Source organism: Aquarana catesbeiana, linkage group LG03 (genome assembly GCF_042186555.1).
Source record: "Aquarana catesbeiana isolate 2022-GZ linkage group LG03, ASM4218655v1, whole genome shotgun sequence".
NCBI lineage: Eukaryota > Metazoa > Chordata > Amphibia > Anura > Ranidae > Aquarana > Aquarana catesbeiana.
The window spans coordinates 423,378,765-423,391,842 of NC_133326.1; the positions used below are offsets into that span (position 1 = coordinate 423,378,765).

The 13,078-nt window shown below is 42.6% G+C and overlaps 1 protein-coding gene across 2 annotated transcripts in view; it reads right to left on the minus strand.

Annotated features, from left to right (window-relative positions):
- LOC141132411 (A disintegrin and metalloproteinase with thrombospondin motifs 2-like) overlaps nucleotides 1-13,078 on the minus strand; it is a 1,679,109-nt gene that overhangs the window by 428,549 nt on the left and 1,237,482 nt on the right. The gene's annotated exons all lie outside the window — the stretch shown is intronic.

Genomic DNA, 13,078 nt, shown 5'->3' on the forward strand with positions numbered 1-13,078 from the left:
TTATTACAGCGAGCTTGCCTTAATCTTCCAATCTCTACATCCGAAGTCATGCACGCAATTAAATCCATAAATAGCAATAAACACCCAGGTCCTGAGAGACTACAGGCATCTTACTATAAGAGATTGCCTGGCCCCCCTTCTCGCTAATGCCTCCAGTTCCCTTCATTCCTGCCACCTATCAATGCCCATCAGTGTCCAGTGCCACCTATCAGTGCCGCCTATGAGTACCCATCAGTGCCACCTATCAGTGCCCATCAGTGCTGCATATCAGTGCCACCTATCAGTGCCCATCAGTCCCGCCTATCAGTGCTCATCAGTGCTGCATATACAGTGCCTTGAAAAAATATTCGTACCCCTTGAAATTTTCCACATTTTGTCATGTTACAACCAAAAACATAAATGTATTTTATTGGGATTTTATGTGATAGACCAACACAAAATGGCACAATTGTGAAGTGGAAGTAAAATGATGAATGGTTTTCAACTTTTTTTTACAAATAAATATGTGAAAAGTGTGGCGTGCATTTGTATTCAGCCCCCTTTACTCGGATACCTCTAACTAAAATCTAGTGGAACCAATTGCCTTCAGAAGTCACCTGCCGTATTCGCACAGGTACTTGTTGACGGCCCTCTGCTGCATGTATACCTGCTGCAGCATTGACAAAGTCAAGTTCCACCGGGTGGGCATGTCACAAATCAGGCGGTTTACGGGCAGGTAGATTTCCCGCTGAATTTCAGCCAACTGAGCACTGGCTGTGTATGACCCCCTGAAATGGCTACAGATTTATCTGGCCAGCCTTAGCAAATTTGCAACCCTTGGTACATATTTAGGAAAGGCTACACCACCAAATTGAGGACATGTGCCAGGCATGACACATGTGTCAACTTTCCCTGTCTAAGGGCAGACAGGAGGTTTGAGCTATTATTGCACACCACCATTCCTGGCTCCAGCTGGCATGGTGTGAATCAACTCTGGGCCTGTCCCTGCAGAGCTGCAAGAATCTCTGCTCTGGTGTGGTTCCTGTCCCCTAAACACACTAGCTGAAGCACTGCATGGCACCTTTTAGCCTGACTCTGGGAATAGCCCTTTGAATGCTTAGAGGGTACCTGATGTTCATAGGACAATTCTGCAGAGGAGGGCATGGAGGTGGCGGAGGAGGAGGTAGAGCTCAGGTCTGGCATCACCACCAGCTGTATGGAGATGTAGGGGCACAATAAGCTGCAGCCTTGAGCCCTGTCCTGCATTCTTTCGAGTTGCAAGCAGCGTTACCCAGTGTGCTGTGAACAAAGTATATTGTCCCTGTCCAGAGCCCTGTTCTCTCTCCACACTGAAATCACACTGAAAATGGCTACCATTTAAAGAATACTTTCATACTGTGGGGTGGGGATGAGCCATGATTGGATAAAGTCATGATGACAGTGTCCAATCATGACTCTCACAGTGCCCTGATTGGCTGAAGCTTTCACTGCATGTTTGTTTGCGCATAGAATCTTCATTTATTTACTATGAAATGTGTAGACAAATTACAAAAAACATTGCTATAGCAATGCTGGGAGTGCTGGCCATATAAGAAATTAAGAAAGAGTGAAATAAAAGGAGAAGAATATGGAGCAAAGATTGGCTGAGGAACAGAGAGTGTTTTTCACACATGAAATTACTGAAGGCGAATAACCCTGATGACTTTAGAAACTATCTACGTATGCCAGATGATTGCTTTCAACAGCTATTAAGATTGATGTCACCCCTAATTACCGAACAAAAACACTCTATAACTCCAGATCAAAGACTCATCGCAACCTTATGTTTCCTAGCCACTGGTAGTGGAGTTTGGAGGACCTAATGTTCAGCACATCTCTGAACAGTCATTGGGACGCATAATTCCTGAAACTTGTGAAGCCATCATCGACGTCATGAAAAAATGAATATATCAAAGTAAATTTTTCCAAAAATTGTTTATTGAAATAAAACTAAATTGACAAAACAGATGTGGTTTAGGCCCCACCACAGCCTCACAACAGTATATTGATAGATAGTTACATTTTGCACCACTTTATGTAATAGATCAACTGCCCAAAACTTCAACCTTAAAAAATAAGTAGTCAATTGAAACCAGAACAGTATGTCAGTTGTAATCATGGACTGACTAATCTCAGTAACCAAATTCTTTTAAACGTGACAGTGAAATTGTGTGCAAAAAAGAAATGTAGCATATTTTGTTTGAATGTAAACAAACCTCAATACCCAAACATATATTACTGTTTGAAACAAACATATATTACAAGGATATGTAATGATATTCTTGAGTCCAGCTGCTTTATGGACGTTCCTGTTGTGTTAATGGAACATCCTACTGATTTTGGTGCCAAAGTTGTACTGGTTGATTGCCATATGAGGTGTACTCTGCCAAATGTGTATTTCTGGTTAATTCACCTCTCAGTCCTTTGTTAGGTAACTGAATTAATTGTTTCGGTCATCAGACAACCTGCACATTTTCTTAGCGCTTAGGACACCCAAATCATTGCATTCATCTCTCTTCTGATTGAGAGCAGAAGCTTGCAAAAGGAAATTGTTTGTTGAGTCTGGAAAGACCTCTTTTTCTTATTGCTTGGTGTTGTTTCTGATGCAGTAACAAAGCTTAGTGAATATGTATTTGCCATATCCTGTGTAATAAAGAAAAGTAGAAGATTAAAAAAAAAATCCTATATTTACCAAAATATTGTTTTTTTCTTTTACAGTTTGCATCATCTATTGAATGGAAAATAACAGCAAAGCAATTCCAGGATCCCAGGAATTTTCTAAATTGTTGGGGAGCCATAGATGGCAAACATGTAAGGATCCCGCCTCCTTCAAATTCAGGATCGTATTACTACAACTATAAGGGTTTCCTCAGTATAATTCTGATGGCTATAGTCAATGCCAAATATGAATTCCTATTCATTGACATCTGCAAATATGGAAGAAATTCTGATGGAGGAGTAATTGAAAAAACTGAATTCTATACCCCTTTGAAAAACGGTACATTACATCTACCCACAAAAGAGGAGACATTCAAAGGTTTGAGCTTCATATTTGTGGCAGATGATGCCTTTTCTCTGGGGGAGCATATTTTGAAACATTTTCTCCTGAAGAACTTCTCAAGGGAGCAAAGAATCTTCAATTATAGGCTATCTAGCACGAGGTGTGTGGTTGAGAATGCTTTTGGAATCATGTCTAATCAATTTAGAATTTTTCATAGGGCAATCAACCATAGCATTCACAAAATGTATGCTATTGTTGAGTGTTACATAACTATTTGCACCATACCAGTGCCTCCTACATGCCAGTCTCATCTTGAGAGGGAAGATACTGTTGTAGGAAGTGTCACACATGGGGAGTGGAGAAATTACACGGAGGGACTGATGAATATAGGTGTAAGAGAACTGCTGTCTGGCGCCAATTCCATTGGCGCCAGACAGCCTATTTAAAGGGTACTCTCACTCCTGCTCAGCGCTGACTGGTCTTCAGCTGTTTGTTGTGCCCTGCTTGAATCCTGCTTCATATCCGTTACTGACCTGGCTTACCACTGACCTGACCTTGGATTCTGTTTATGCTCTTAATTATCGGTTCCTGACTTAGGCTTACCCCTGACCTTGCTCCTGTCTGATGCCCTGGTACCCCACTGCCCACTCACTGCTGACTCCAGCTATCCTGACTATGCTCCTGTCTTCTGTTTGGCTCCATGTTTACTCTGAGTGCCTGTGCTGGCTGTCCCTCATCCCAGCTCCAGTGGACACAGTGTGCTCCTGTATCAAGTCTGCAGAGAGCTCCGGCAAGCCACATATACTGAATCTGCAAGACTGGTGGAGTGCCCCTTTAACCTTGGCTGATCTACCGGGCATCACATTTCCTGACCTCATGCTCTGCCTGAATCAACGAGTCTACAACTCCTGCCACAAGCCCTGCCATTAACACCTACAGTCATTTGTGTTCCTCCTGTCCCTTGGCATCATCTGTTCCACTCTCAATGGGGCCTGGGCTGGAGATACAAGAGAGGCCAACCTCGTCATTTCAGTCTCCTACCAGGTACGTGATAATAGGACGTGCATAACCACGGCTTCCTACTCAACTTTCACGCCAAAATCGTCTAAATTACATGGACTACTTTTTGAGATGTGGAGCTGTTGAATGGCAGAACAATATGTAATCTGTTTATGTAAATGTGTAATATTGTTGTTTAAAAACTGAAGGATATATTAATTTTCTATGTTGTTGCTGCATAATAAATAATGTTTGTATGTTCATAAAGCTAGCTTGTTATGTGATGTTACCATTAATTGTACAAATATAATTTCTTCTCGACAGTCATTATTTCATTTGAATTCAAAGTTCTGCATATTCCTAACATGAGGAAAGCATAACATTACAGTTAGATCTATATATATTTGGGCACAGGCACAATTTTCATACTTTTGGCTCTGTATGCCACCAGAATAAAATTAAGACAAAACAATCCAAATTAATTTGAAGTGGAGACTTTCAGCTTTAACTCAAGTGGTTGAACATAAATATCAAGTACAAATTTTAGGAACTGCAACCATTTTTATTCACAGTCCCCCCATTTTCAGCGGCTCAAATGTAATTGGACAAATTAATATAATCATAAATAAAATTATAATTTTTAATATTTTGTTGAGAATACTTTACTGACAATGACTGACTAAAGTCTGGAACCCATGGACATTACCATGGACTGGGTTTCCTCCTTTCTGATGCTTTGCCATCTCTAAAGGCAGCTGTCTTCAGTTGTTCTTTCTTTGTGGGACTTTCTGGCTTTAGTTTTGCCTTCAGCAAGTAAAATTAGGGTTGCACCGATACCGCTTTTTTAAGACAGAAGTACTCGCCGATACCGATTAACAATACTTTTTTTTTAAATATCATGTGACAGTGGCACTAATATGCAGCACTAATGGGCACTAATAGGTGGCACTGATGAGGCGTGGACTGTGTCAGTAGTTTTTTTTTTTTTTTTTTACAATTTTACTTTTTACAATTTATTTATTCTTATTATATATATATATATATATATATATATATATATATATATATATATATATATATATATATATATATATATATATATATATTTTTTTTTTTTTTCTTTTTACAATGCCTTATTTGGGAGGGGGGTCAGTGTTTTTTTTAATTTACAATTTAACTTTTAAACCCCTTAAACCCCTGACATCTCCCTTTTGAGACAGGGAAAGTGACTGAGGACAGAGATTCCCCAGTCCCTTTCTCTGCAGCCTCAGCTGCACTGAAGATGAATGGACAGGAGACAACGGCTCCTGTTCATTCATAACTGAGCATTGTTTGTGCATTCAGAAAAAGAAAGAGCCAGTAAATTACAGATTTACTGTAATACTCTCTCCATCCTGACAGATTCAGACCATGGGGGACTGGAGGAGGAGCCAGAGCGATAGGGAGGACACAGGGTGACCCGGAGGATGACACGGATGGGGACCCGGAGGAGGACACAGGGGACACGGGTATACAGAGACCCGGGGGAGCACAGAGGGGGACCCAGAGACCCAGGGAGCACAGAGGGGGACCAAGCTCCCTGACAGCCGTGTGAGGGAGAGGAGGAGAAGCGGCTGTCAGAAAATCTATACAGGGAGATTGGTGCTTGTAACTGCCCCCACCGCTGCACCGATCACCTGTGAGCCTTCCCAGGTATCAGGTCAAGCATCGGAGCATTTGCACGAGTGCAAGTACTCGTGCAAATGCTCAGTATCGGTGCAACCCTAAGTGAAATGCATGCTCAATTGTGTTAAAATCAGGTGATTGACTCGCCCATTGCTGAATATTCCACTTCTTTTTCTTCAAAAGTTCCTGGGTTGCTTTTGCAGTGTGTTTTGGATCATTGTCCATCTGTACTGTGAAGCGCTGTACAATCAACTTTGCTGTATTTAGCTGAATTCATCCGGCTGCCTCTGTCTTCTGTCACATCATCAATAAACACCAATGACCCAGTACCACTGAAAGCTATGCATGCCCATGCAAACACACTGCCTCCACCATGTTTTACAGATGACATTGTGTGCTTTGGATCATGAGCTGCTCCAAGTCCTCTTCACACTTCTTTCTTCCTGTCATTCTGGTACAGATTAATCTTAGTTTCATCCGTCCAAAGAATGCTTTTCCAGAACTGGACTGGCTTTTTTGGATGTTTTTTGGCAAAGTCTAATCTGGCTTTTCTATACTTCAGGCTCATGAATGGTTTGCACCTTGTGGTGAACCCTCTGTATTTGCTCTCGTGAAGTCTTCTCTTGATTGTAGACTTTGACAATGATATGCCCACCTCCTCGAGAGTGTCCTTCACTTGTCCTGGTGTTGTGAATGTTTTTTTCTTTACCATAGAGAGGATCCTGTGAGCATCCACCACTGTTGTCTTCCATGGATGTCCAGGCTTTGTTATGTTGCTGAGCTTACCAGTACATTCTTCTTTCCCCAGAATGTACCAATCTGTTGATTTGGCCACTCCTAATGTTGCTACTATCTCTCTGGTGGATTTGTTTCATTTTTGAAGCCTTACAATGGCCTGTTTCAATTGCATGGACAGCTCCTTTGAACGCATGATGTAGGTTCACAACAATAGATTCCAAACACAAATACCACACTTAGAATCAACTCCAGACCTTTTACCTGCTTAATTGATTAAGAAATAATGAAGGAGTAGCCCACACCTGGCCATGAAACAGCTTTTGATTCAATTGACCAATTACTTTTGGGCCCTTGAAAAAGGGGGGGGGGGGCTACTCCTAAGAGCTGCAATTCCTAAACTCTTCCTCCAATTTGTGTGTCCAAATATATATGGACCTAACTGTATTACAATAAAAAATAATAATTGTACAGTTAACTTACCTGACTGTTTGTGTTTTGCTCTGTGCTCACACATCCTCAAGCTCTGGTGACATGGATTCCGTTGGCATCAAACTGAACACTGAGGGTCTTGCATCATCTTGATCAGTGAGGAAACGTAAGTTTTCAAAATACCACAAGTGTGCAACATATACTTCATCTGCTCCGGATTTTTTTGAATCATTAATTTTATTAATTTCCTTTTTGAATATGGTGCACAAATTTTCTATCTTGCCTTTCACATATTTGACATCTGCTTTACCAAATATAATAGTGCACAGCTCTTGCAATTTAGCATAGGCCTCATTACGCTTCATCCGGTCACTATATTCCTTTGACCTAACTTTCCATAAGCAGGGCATATCCCTATACATTTGAATAAACCGGGGAAAAAATTCAGGATAGGAAAACTTTTCTACCATTCTGCCTAAAAAAATAAATAACAAAAATCAAAAACAACATAATTTGGAATCAAATACAAAACAAACAGGGCTATGTACCTGGACACAAACCAAAAAATCTGAGGCTTGGATGTTGTAGAACTGGGATTCCACCAGGAATTTGATTTAAGATTGTAGCTTTATAGTATAAAGTAATATTGGGAACTCCTAAACCAGTAAGTTTAGTAGGACGGAGGAGGCTTGTGGCTTTGATGCGAGGGCATTTGCCACGCCAGATTAGCTTATTCAGAATGTATTGCAGTTTCTTCAGATGAGCTGAAAGAAAGGGTATTGGAAGGGCTCGGAACACATATAATATACGAGGAAGTAAGATCATCTTAGCTAGAGCAATAAGCCCTGCCCATGATGGGGATAAAGTTTGGAGAGCGGAACTTAGCTGGGTAGTTTTGGATATTAGTAAGGTGAAATTATTATGCAATAGTCTAGAACTGGGGGAAGACACCTGTATTCCTAAATATTGTAGGGAAGGTAGGGGGGCCCACAAAAAAAGTACAGTATTCGCAATGTGGTGTTTTTTTAACAACAAGGTTGGTCTTTATTGAAAAAAAGGAATAAACATGGTACCATACACAGTGGTCTGGACAATGGAAAAATGCAGTTATAGACATATGAGGAGCATAACAATCAGAGGGTAATAGCTCAAAACAACAGGTGTCATAAATATGGAGAGAACCATACAGTATACAGGGAGGACACAGGAGATGGAGGGAAAAGGGGAGGAACATGGGGAGGAGGGGGGAGGGACATGGGGGGGAGACACCACTGAATCATCCAAAAACTGGCACATCTGCAAGCAACAACAATTATGGGCAGGCGTTATACGTAGGATCTGTCCATGGCTGCCAAATCCGCTCGTACTTCAAAGGAAACCCTCTACTCATGTAGGTTAGCTTATATAATGGCAGTACTGCATTAAACGAGTCCCCCCCATGAACGTATCGTGGGGGGCAGATGAGAGGTCCATTTCAACAGGATTTCTTTTTTTGCATAAAAAAACAGTAGTGAGATCAGTATCTTAGTATACCTAGGTCTCTGCTCATCATCCTGGACTCCCAGCAGGGCTAGCTCTGCCGTCAATGGGATATTCAGCTGAAGGCAAATATTAATAGACTCCTCCACCGCAGCCCAGTACCTCGATAGTCGAGGACAGGTCCAAAACATGTGAAACAAGGTGCTGTCTGGTGAATGACAGCGTGGGCAATTCGGGGAGCGTAGCGGGTAAATTCTGTGCTGGGGTGAGTAGTATACCCTATGTAGGAATTTTGTTTGGATTAACTTGTCTCTAGACGATATCACCAGTTTTAGAGCTATCCTCAAAACTGCAATGTGGTGTTTAGTAGTGGGTGTGAGGCCGATGGGAAGCATATGACATTTTCTGTGATTTTGTTTGTATAAGGAGAAGGTGCCAATGTGATTGAGTAGTTGGCGTAGGGGAGGTAGTGAATGTATGGGGTATGTTAGAAAGAGGATTATGTCATCAGCGTAGAGGCCAATTTTGTGTTGGATACCGTCAATTTGTATTCCAGATATTGGAGAGTTGGTATGAATATGTTCGGCTAGTGGTTCCATAATAAGGGAGAAGATAATGGGGGAGAGAGGACAGCCTTGCCTTTTTTCATGGAAAACAGAGTTGAGAGGAAACCTGAGGTCCAAACTTTGGCTGTGAGGCAGGTGATAGCTAATAGGATTCGTCCCTGGAATCTGAACCTCTGCAGCACTTCAGTCATATATGTCCAATGTACTCTATCAAATGCTTTTTCAGCATCTAGAGAGATAAGTAGAGCAGGAATGCTGTGATGCTCGGCCCATTGGATAAGATTGATGGAGCGTCTGGTGCCGTCAGAGGTCTGGCATCCAGGGACACACCCTACCTGGTCAGAGACGGTGTGAATTAGGAGATACAATTTGCCAAGATTTTTGCGTATAATTTGGTGTCTGAATTAAGGAGTGAAATAGGGTGACAATTTGCAGGGTTATCTGAAGGTTTGCCTGGTTTGGGTATGGTTATAATGATGGATTCTAAGAATTCCTGGGGGCAGGATCCACACTCTATGATGCTGTTGAAGGTGTCAGTCAGGTAAGGGGTCAAGCGGTCATGGAATGGTCTATAATATTCATTCACAAATCCATCTGGGCCGGGGGATTTGTGTAATGGGAGGGATTTAATAGCTTTAGATATTTCTAATGGAGTGAATGGGGATTAGAGTTCTGCAAGTTGGGTTTCAGATATGGTTGGGAGGTTAATTGAATCTAAAAATTTACGGAGCGTGTCTGGGTTTAAAGGTGAAGATGTGGGAGCGTCACGTTGGTTATATAGTGATGAATAAAAGTTACGGAAGTGGTTTGTAATTTCCGAGGGATTAAAGATTTTACGGTTATGGTTAGCTGTTGCGAAGGGTATTTTAGAGGCTGCTGCCTTGCGTTTATATTGCTTTGCTAAGAAGGCACCAGGTTTATTATTTAGTGCATAGAAGGAAAGACAGATTCTCTTTATGTGGTATTCGAAGGAATGATGAAAAAGGTTACAGAGTTGAGATCGTAGGTCTTTCAGTTTGGCAGTGGTGGTAGGGTCAGTTTTTTTTGTTTGGATTGGGTTTCTAGAAGATGTATTGGGGAGGTGAGTTGTGTAATGGTGAGAAGACATGGACGTTTCTTGTGGGCTGAGATTTTGATGAGTATTCCCTTAATGAAGGCTTTGTGACTTGTTCGATAAAATTGCGGGATCAGAAACTGAGCTAGAATTAGTTGTAAAGAAGTTTTCCAGGGCAGAGTCAATCTGTTTCTGATATTCAGGTTTGTTAAGGAGAGAAGAGTTGAGTCTCCGTGAAGAAGGGGTGGTGGTGTTTGTTGAGATGGAGAGTTCGAGAGATATAGGGGCATGGTCGGACCAAGTGATCAATCCAATGACCGCTGAGAAAACTCGTTGTAGAGTAAATTTGTCTACCAGGAAAAGATCAAGTCTGAAGTAAACGTTGTGAGCAGAGGAATAAGGTGAAATCTTTCTCGTTGCCATGTATGCATCACCATGGGTCGAAGAGATCTTCCTGGGATATGAGGGAGTGTAAGGAGGAGGATGGTCTGCGAGTAGGGTTAGTGGAATCCATTGAGGGGTCAATTCACTGAGATGGTGAGTTATAAGGGGATGAGGCTGCTCTTTTAGTGCTGTCTCTGGGAATGTTCCCTTTCGGAGCAGAGCAATCCATGCCTTCTGCTGCTGCTTTGGGAGTGACACGCTATGAGGTTAAGGCTGCTGCTCCGTGAGATGAGCTGGTGCCATTTTGGCTGTGACCAGAGCAGGTGTCACTAAAGAAATCAGTGAGTTTATGAGGACCCACCGGCTTGTTATCTTTCCTCATCACAATCAGCGGGGTCTCCGGGAGCTGTCCTGCCTTTCTGTGTGCGGCGATCGCGGCTGTAGTGGGTACAATGAGTGGAATTGTTCCCCCTGCTTTCAGAGGTGGTGATCTAAATGGCCATTACATTGCGTGGCCAAGTTCCATATAATACCACTTTAACCACTTCATTACAGGGCACTTATACACCTTCCTGCCCAGACCAATTTTCAGCGCTATCACATTTTCACAATTGCGCGGTCATGCGACTCTGTAACCAAACAAAATTTTTATCATTTTTGTCCCACAAATAGAGCTTTATTATGGTGGTATTTGATCACCACTGGGGTTTTTAGTTTTTAAGCTACAAATCAAAAAAGACCGAACATTTTGAAAAAATATAGTTTTTCTTTGTTTCTGTTACAAAACTTTGTAAATAAGTAAGTTTTCTCCTTGACTGATGGGCACTAATGAGGCTGCACTGATGGGCACTGATGAGGCAGTACTAGGTGGCACTGATGATGAAGCACTTATATGCAGCACTGATAGGCACGTATAGACGGCACTAATATACAGCACTGATGGGCACTGATAGGTGGCTTTGAAGAGCACTGATATGTGGCACTGATGGCCACTCATAGGTGGCACTGATGGGAACTCATAGGTGGCAATGGAGGGCACTTCTAGGGGACACTGATGGGCTCTGATGGGCTGCACTGAAAGATGACACTGATAGCCAGCACTGATAATCCCTAATGGGCACTTATTGGCATCCATGGTGGGCTCTAGTGGGCTTACCTTGTGGTCATGGGTGGGCATCCCTGGTGGTCATGAGTGGGCATCCCTGGTGGTCATGGGTGGGCATCCCTGGTGGCCATGGGTGGGCATCCCTGTTGGACCTGGGTGGGAATCCTTGATGGGTCTGCACTGATAATCAATGCACCGATTATCAGCGCAGACCCCCCTGTCAGGAGAGCAGCCGATCGGCTCTCCTCTACTCGCTCCTGTCAGTGCGAGTAGCGGAAAAACCGATACATGGCTTTTCCTGTTTACACTGTGATCAGCTGTGATTAGACATGTGGTAAAGAGCCTATGTCATAGGCTCTTTACCTCGATCAGAGATGCAGTGTTTCAGACTTTCACACCACACCACTGATCGCCGCGTTCAAGGCTTATCCTGCTGGACGTCATATGACGCCCAGTCTGGATAACAGAACCACTTTCTGGACGTCATTTTGCTATATGGCAGGTGGGAAGTGATTAACATATTCACTACAGCAACTGATGACCAAAATATTTATCATACATTGCTAATTTTTCACCAGTATTTTTCAATTGTTCTTATTGCCATTATTCCCTTACAGCCTTTTTCTTAGCTCACATTGCTTATTGCTTATACAGTACCAATATACACTTGTTATACAATATTCTAACGTCTCCAAGATCGAGATCCTTTTGAACTTTCCTTATAAACTACTACCTAGAGCTGCTAACACTAACTAAAACAGTGTCACAACTGGCTGACATGGCTGGGGTTTATCAGGGGCAGACTGACAACTTATGGGGCCCCCGAGCAATAGGAGATCATGGGGCCCCTTGTGTTCCCACCCACACCTAAACCACACCTACACAAAGCCCTACCTACATATTGCACTGCCTTCATTACTCGCATTTGTCACAGAGTTTCTCTACACTATGTTAAAAAAAATAAATAAACTTTAAAGAAAGTGCAACAATGGTACATTACCAAAATGAAGGTTTTAATAAATTAAAACAATATAACAGGTGCAACAAATGTCTTCTTTGCTGATCACTTCCCCTGCACACTCCTTGAATTACCCCCTACACACGCCATGTACTACCCCCTGCACAACACATCTGCTACAATGGTTAATGCAATCATAAAACTTCTATATCTTACAGGCAATGGGGCTCTATTTGTGGATAATAGAAGACATTGCCAGGGACAGATCTGTGACTGTCTCTGCAAACCTGAGACTGCTGTTAACTCTGACATGCCCAGGCATGCTGGCACTTGTAGCCCCCCCCCCCTTCATTGGCTTGACAGTTGCAGTGAGTGGCAGTAATAGTTGTCAGATCGTAAAGGTTCTACTAATCTAAACATTGTGTGGCAGTTTCTGCAGATCAGGTAATCCCGGCTGTTGCTCAGGCTCTCAGTGCTGATCATGGTGGCCCCCTCTGTGGCCGACGCAGTGGTTGTTTGCTGGTTGTCCAGGGGAGAGCGGCTAGTGAGATGTGAACTGCAGACCACCCCGAGAGCACAGACCGGCCACAAAAAGGGGAGGTCGAGTGACTGGCATGACAGGGTGAGACTGACTCGCACAACACCACCCACACAACTAAGGTATTTATAACCTCTATACCAG